Source organism: Varroa jacobsoni, unplaced genomic scaffold (assembly GCF_002532875.2).
Source record: "Varroa jacobsoni isolate VJ856 unplaced genomic scaffold, vjacob_1.0 scaffold_1257, whole genome shotgun sequence".
Classification (NCBI taxonomy): domain Eukaryota; kingdom Metazoa; phylum Arthropoda; class Arachnida; order Mesostigmata; family Varroidae; genus Varroa; species Varroa jacobsoni.
In genome coordinates, this window is record NW_019214159.1 from 32,928 (window position 1) to 39,731 (window position 6,804).

A 6,804-nucleotide genomic window follows, 5' to 3' on the forward strand; every position below is an offset into this window, starting at 1 on the left:
GTGTGTGTGTGTGTGTGTGTGTGTGTGTGTGTGTGTGTGTGTGTGTGGGAGATGTACTGAATAATGCGGAAAGACAAACAAGATCGTTCGAGATTTACTCAACATTGTGTTAGTGATGAGCAAGAGTAAAGCGGAACGATTACGGGTACGATGACATCCATGATTTACTGTCTGCTTTTCTACAGTTGCGGCCATCTTCAAGGGGTCGGTAGCTATAGGTGTGAATATTGCTAACGCATGGTCTACAGAATAAATTCGAATTGTTTCGCGCGCATTGTCAGACTTTCAAGTTTCCCCCAACAAAAAATAGTCGCGAACGGAATAAGTGATGATAAGCAAGATTGCGTCCTAACAAAGTTGCTTGCGGTCGTAGGATTGCCGTTATTTAGTTAATTATCAGTTTCTGATTCCTCGCACGGTTCCATTCGCCACGTAACGGTGACACCGTGCAACAACCATGCCTATTTATAAAAGCTCTTTTCTTTATTATCTATTAAGCATAGTAAGAAAAAATGTGCAACCGAAATGATAGCTGCAAGAAAGTATGGCCGAGACTACACACACGAAGAAAACTATTACATACAAGATGACAAAATTGTATGTTTCGTATTTTTCAAACGTCTAATAAACTGTGAATTATTATGAGCTGTCTTAACAAAAACATGTTGCAAGAAATAGCAAGTAAAGGCTAGACATCGAAATAAACAAACCATTATCTCTAATATCGAACCATTTATTGATTTAAGTGGCTTGCTCACAATCTTCGAACTAGGATTTTAGTATATTTTCCGAAATTTCATGCATAGACGACAACTATTCTGTGAAGTAATTTCTACGACATTTTAATCAATCTATTAAATATGATATATTCACTTTTGTTTTTAGACGTCAAAAACCGTGTACGGGCCAACAGCAAAGTGCTCCAATATCACGATGAGTAAATAAAACCATTTAGAACTTTTTACGTCATATGGTTTATACGGATGAGATTGAATTTATAAAATAGATAATTTGATTAAGAAATCAGCTAGATGTTCCAAAAATGCTACCAGAGGGCAACGAGCAGTATGATATCTATCATAATTTCCCTTCCATCTGAGGCACTTACATATATCGTTCAGGCTCGTGAAAACCCGGTTTCCTGCATATTCTGTGCTGGATCCGATGTACACCTGACGATTTATCTGTTTGACTGATTCGACACGTTCTACGTGATACTCTTCATCGCAAAGAGATCGCTCACAGACCTTTGCGAGTTTTCGCTCCCAGTTTTAAAGATTGGTCTCGGAGGCTTCCGTAGCTGAGAGTTTAAAATCACCACGTAGATCTTTGCACGGCACTGGCGAATCGGCTAGAAGATATGCGGGGCAATTTCGAGTTACTTTTGAGAAAGGATGATTTAATGTGGTTTTATTATAAATTCTAAGATCTTTCCAAATGAGGCATACTCCGTACGCTGCGATCGGAATTGAGAATGAACGAATTGGCACCGGTTACGTGGGAGAAGAGATTTGAGTGTTCGGTGACGTGCGTAAAAATTTTATTGAGTTAAAACACATGAAATATAGCAGTATAATTTCATTGAAAGGCATTTTGATAAAAATCAGAAGACACCTATTTGATACAATTTAAAGTTTCCACGTAGCTTTTTACAAGATTTCCACGCCGATACTGTAATTCAGTCCTTGCACAATATGTCTGGCCTACACACATATATTTATCTAGATATAGGCCATTTCCCTAGGCCAATGTGCATATATATATATATATATATACATACATATTGGCCTAGGGAAATGTTCGCCTCGAAGCCCTGAAACTTAGTTTGCATGACAGAGTAGAATGAGAAACGCTAAATTTCGATGACAGCTTCGCTGACCTGGATTTGAGAAATTCAAAGTAGTATAACTTATAGATCGCTGCGGCTAGTCAATTGCAGCCGAAGCGGGCTTTATAATTGACATAAATTTGATAGCTTTTTGCTGTCCCCTTTGGGGTGCCGCATTCGGGGCGCTTGAACGGGATCTTCTTAAAAGGGTTTTTCGAAAGGCACTCGTTTGCAAAGCGAGCTAAAGGAAACATGAACGTCCGTTTCTCAGCCAGATAATTTTTATTCACCGCATCCAACACCGCACTACTCACAGCATGCGCCATCCACAGAGTTGGGTTGACCATTTTTCAGCTGTCAATGTCCCTCAACAGCGTCGTCAAAGGTAACAAAAGAGGAGTCGTCGATATCTGATTTAAAATCCTACAAGATCGTCAAGATTTCTGTCACGAGATTCTTGACGATAGCTTGACCGCAGATCCGCATTAGACCGAAGTGGACGGTTATATTCCTGACAATAGGTAGCTCGTCTGAAGAAAGGCTTAAGTATCGCCTCCTACTTATCCTTCCGTAAAATCTTCACTGTAAGATGCCACTGACGCCTTTTTATTTTAATGATGCTTTCACGTTTAGAAGGCCAGCTCTACACCCGCTTTTGCCATAATCGATCGGAAGAGAGGATGAGGAACCTTTCGATAGCTTAAGCCAAAAACCGTCAAGGCTTTCTGACAATTTCATCCAAATTTAACAGTCTGTATTCAATCGATAATATTTCTTCATAGTGTATATCTCACGTTGACGCGGTACTCCGTGAACGCAATACCTCATTTTGACGATGTGCTCGTTTCGTAAACGACATGGACTTCGAATACATTAAGCATGCTGCTGACACTTGATGCAAGGATAGTGCTCAAAGATCTCAACAACTGGCAACAATATAATATATTGATCGTATCGAGGCTGAGCACGCTTTTAGTAACACAATTAGTAATTAGTAATTGAATTATTACATTTTATAGACTGCAAATACTAGTTAACACAAATATATTAATCACTAAGTGGAGGTACGACGAACTTCGACCCGCTGACACACTCGTATCATAGCAGATAAAGTAGAAGGATCAGTACGCTGGTCTTGCGTCACTATTAGACTCAGCCGCTTCGAAAACAGTCTATTTCTTTGTGATTATGGAAGGTTTTTATGTTTTCCTCAACATCCTGACACCAATCAGACCGCAAATGCTAGTATCCTGATTTTCTGATTATTGTCATTTACTTGGCACACTTGATAAACTAGGAATGATTAGTTGAGATCCTGTCGATGACGGGTATTACACGATGGGTGCGATTAACTACGGCACGGTACGGGTACGCTACCTAAACGACAGTTTAATTTCCTCAAATCGATCATTGCGTATCGAGTTCTGTGTAATATGTCCTGCCGTACCGTAAGTAGCAACTTGCGCGCAATCTCTAAACCCTCAGAGCGGTTCGAAACAGACTAAACTCGGACATGCCACCACAGAGACGATTATACGAATAGTCGTTAGAGGTTCACTTGTATATGAACACCTATTTTTTTCCAAGTGTCAACCTGCTTTGGTCTTTTGGATACGTTTGTATCATAGAAATCTTTTTAAATTCGTTTCAAAGAACCGTGTCGGCACTTGGTAATCTTCGTCTTTTCAGATTATCATTATGGTCCGTCACTCTAACAATGTAAATTCTTTAAATTAAAATATACAAGTATAAAAATAATAAATTAATTTTAAATAAAAATCAGTATAAATAAAAGTTTATAAAACATGTTTGGATTTTTATGCGCTCCATGAAGTTTGGTCTATATTACACAATGTTGTTATAACGTTAAACCCATATTAATTGACGCAATTAGTACATAAATTATTTGTTTCAACTACAATCGTTCACGTCAAAGAGGTGCTTCCAAAAGAAAATATGCATTAGGGTATGACGAATCTGAAGCCGCCCAGTTTTTGAAACCTTTGCTAAACAAGGAATCTTCTAGTCGATGAGGGGTAAGTCACCAGTAATGCACCAACAAACTGCACAGGTCAAAGCATACGCCATAAATCTAAACAAGCTAGTTAAATAATTGAAGACTAGGTAGCTCCTCATGTTTATCTAAATCTTAATAAAATACGCTTAATGCAATGTCTTTTGGTACTTATAGTTACCTGTAAGCAATAGCAGATTCGGCTTAAATCAAGTGTCGAACGAGGCGAGCTTCCCTTCCTAACGATGACTTAAATGTTAGATCGAAAGCTTCGAAATCTTCCGATGAATGATAATAGAAACTTCGGTATGATGGCCACAATCACCATGATAACTACGAAACAAGACATACAGCTGATTACTATTTACTTATATAATGGTCCAGAGAGCAAAATTAAGAAAAATATAATACTCCTTACTGCTTTACCTTGAACGTATTTGTGATGACGTATAACGTTTAGCGTATATTGGAGTAATATACGGCTCAACAACGGTCTTACTAATAGATGAACAATAAGATCCAGTAACGTTAAATCCATAAGGGTTCTTTGCTATCTGCGCATCGCTATGTAGCCTTGTTTTAGCTGTAGACGCCCTAATAAAATATCCCTGCAAGACAGATTTATTGCAGGCTTGTAGCGGGAAATCGTGTCCCAAGCAATACTACGGGCCATTGTTTATTTAGTGTAGACATAAATGCACAGTTTTTTACCTGCTCTGATCCAATGCTTTGTATTTTAAGTTTGTATTACCAGTCATCGATTCTTTGATGACCAGCAGCTTTAAATGGAAAAGCACACTAGTGATCCTGGCAGTCTCTGTGATTCGGAGATAATGGACACGGTGGAGCACATTTTTTGGAGAACAGAAGGAGGTCAGGAAGAAGCTAGACAGTTGTCTCGATAGGGATTAATACATTTCAACAATTCTAGAGTCTAGAGAAGAACGACCATTATGCGCAAATCTGTTGCCAAGATTTTTAAGAAAAAAATCCATTCGCCTTGTGGAGACTAGGATGCAGTGGGGTGAGCGCATGTTTCCTTTCCGGTTCCTTTTCCCTTCCCTCTTTATTTCTCTGTCCTTCTCACGGGACCTGGTGAGCTGATGCTTGATCAGTTGTGGTACCTTTGGCCTTGCTTCCTACTGCCCTAAAATAGTGGCCGCGTCTTTACTGTCCCTTCATTCATAAACGAAAAATCTCTAGAGAGGAGTGCTTTTAATGGTAACGAAATCATACCGACGAATGTAGTTACGGCTTCGGGCGACTTGCAAGCCCCATACTGCCTGATTGGATTATACCTTGTATATACTCCACTCGCGGCTTTCAGGGAAGCCGCTGTCGTAGGGCTAAATAATTACCGTATGTTCAGCAGCTGATGAATAGTAATTATTAGCACTCGGATTTTCCTTTAAGAAAGAACGACACACTTTCTTCAGCTGTTTACAATGCCACCGCCAACTATAAGTGAGCCTCGCGACGTCAATGTCAACTTTTATCAGGTTCTAGATTTAAAAATCTAGAACCTGATACGAATGAATAGTATTCAGTTTTGATCCAATTTATCCTTAAAATAATCTCGAACACGAACATTTACGTAATAAGAATTTCAATAGAAACGAAAATAAGATTTAAGAACGCCGATTTGATTACGACGCCAGCTACTGTTTCGGCGTCGATAGATCGTTCGTTTAGAAGCACTACTTTTGTCGACTAATGGATAGAACAACGTCTGCTAATTCCTGTGACAAATTATTTACCGTCATTCTCGCACTTGTTAGCATTGTATTGCTTCCGAACAGGTGCGAAAGGGAATGACGTGCGGCCCTCTGCATCGAGTGGCGCTAATGGAGATTCGTACTTTCTAACCCTCCTGTAACGTGTTTCCAGTAAATGCAGCGCTGGCCTATGTAAACAAAGGACTATCCGCTTCAAACATAAACCACATATATACTATTGGCCTTAGCATTTGCCGTTAGAAAATTGTCCGATACAATGTGCTTGCTAGGAGTAACTTGTAACTCCGGTAAAATGCATGTGTAAGTAATATGAGTTCATCTAATTACAGGATTTGGTCATAAGAGATGATAGTCGTTTCTCTCAACCTAAACAAGAACATGAGTGGAAAACCAGCAGAGACAAATGCATATTGGAACCACTGTTACGTCAGTTAATGCACGCTTCGTTGAGGTCGTTCGGGAAACCTACGTCGCCACCTGTCTACCGGCTGAAACCTACAACACTAATCATTTCGGCACGAACTCCTGACCGTGCCGCCCAGTAAGCTCTGCACTGTGTGTTGAATACGTTTGAAAAAAAAACGCTGTCTTTCAACACCGTATCCAGCTGAAGATAGTCTGATGAACGCATTCCTTCGCGACTAGGTTTCTGAAGTGCAAGGATACCAAATAGAATAGATTGCAGTATGTGTCTAAATACATTAAGATTTTTTTTATATACTTTTAAATAAAAGCAAATTAAAATATTTACTATGCTATTCATTATCTTTTCCGAAATTTGTGTGACTTACGGCTTTAATCGAGCGCCTGTCAACTGCAAACTTGACTATATACGTCTGAGTAAAAGGGTCGATAGGGGGTGATGCTCGGTAAACACTTTACTAAAAATGAGTATTTCACTCGGTGCTGTTCATCGGCAAAGAGGTCGAAACGCAGCAACAAGAGTAGTATTCTACGCAGTCGACATCAGTCTCAATGCCGTTTCTGCTTGCGTTCTTGTAACTGCTATAGCTACTAGTGATTTTTTTTTTGTAAGTTACCAGATACAGCATTAGTCTAGCTGGTGATGAAAAGCGTTGATGTTTCAAAATCACGTGTACAACTATCATATTTACGTGACTAAAGTTTGCCCTGTCGCAAACGCATCGATGCGTCGTTCCAGACACGTGTTACATTAAATGTTAGATCCAATAGCAGATCTGGAGCAAGAACTGCCCAACGAAATT

General features: G+C 39.4%; 2 long non-coding RNA genes across 2 annotated transcripts; one reads left to right on the top strand and one right to left on the bottom strand.

Moving 5' to 3' along the window:
* Nucleotides 1-718: 718 nt before the first annotated feature.
* Nucleotides 719-5,560, bottom strand: LOC111268100 (uncharacterized). Its single transcript, XR_002685004.2, has 3 exons — nt 4,554-5,560; nt 4,024-4,175; nt 719-1,351 (listed from the first exon to the last, which is right to left on the bottom strand). It is a non-coding gene; the product is annotated as an uncharacterized LOC111268100 (long non-coding RNA).
* An 89-nt stretch (nt 5,561-5,649) lies between these two features.
* LOC111268101 (uncharacterized) lies at nt 5,650-6,325 on the top strand. Its single transcript, XR_002685005.2, has 2 exons — nt 5,650-5,749; nt 5,908-6,325. It is a non-coding gene; the product is annotated as an uncharacterized LOC111268101 (long non-coding RNA).
* Nucleotides 6,326-6,804: the final 479 nt, after the last annotated feature.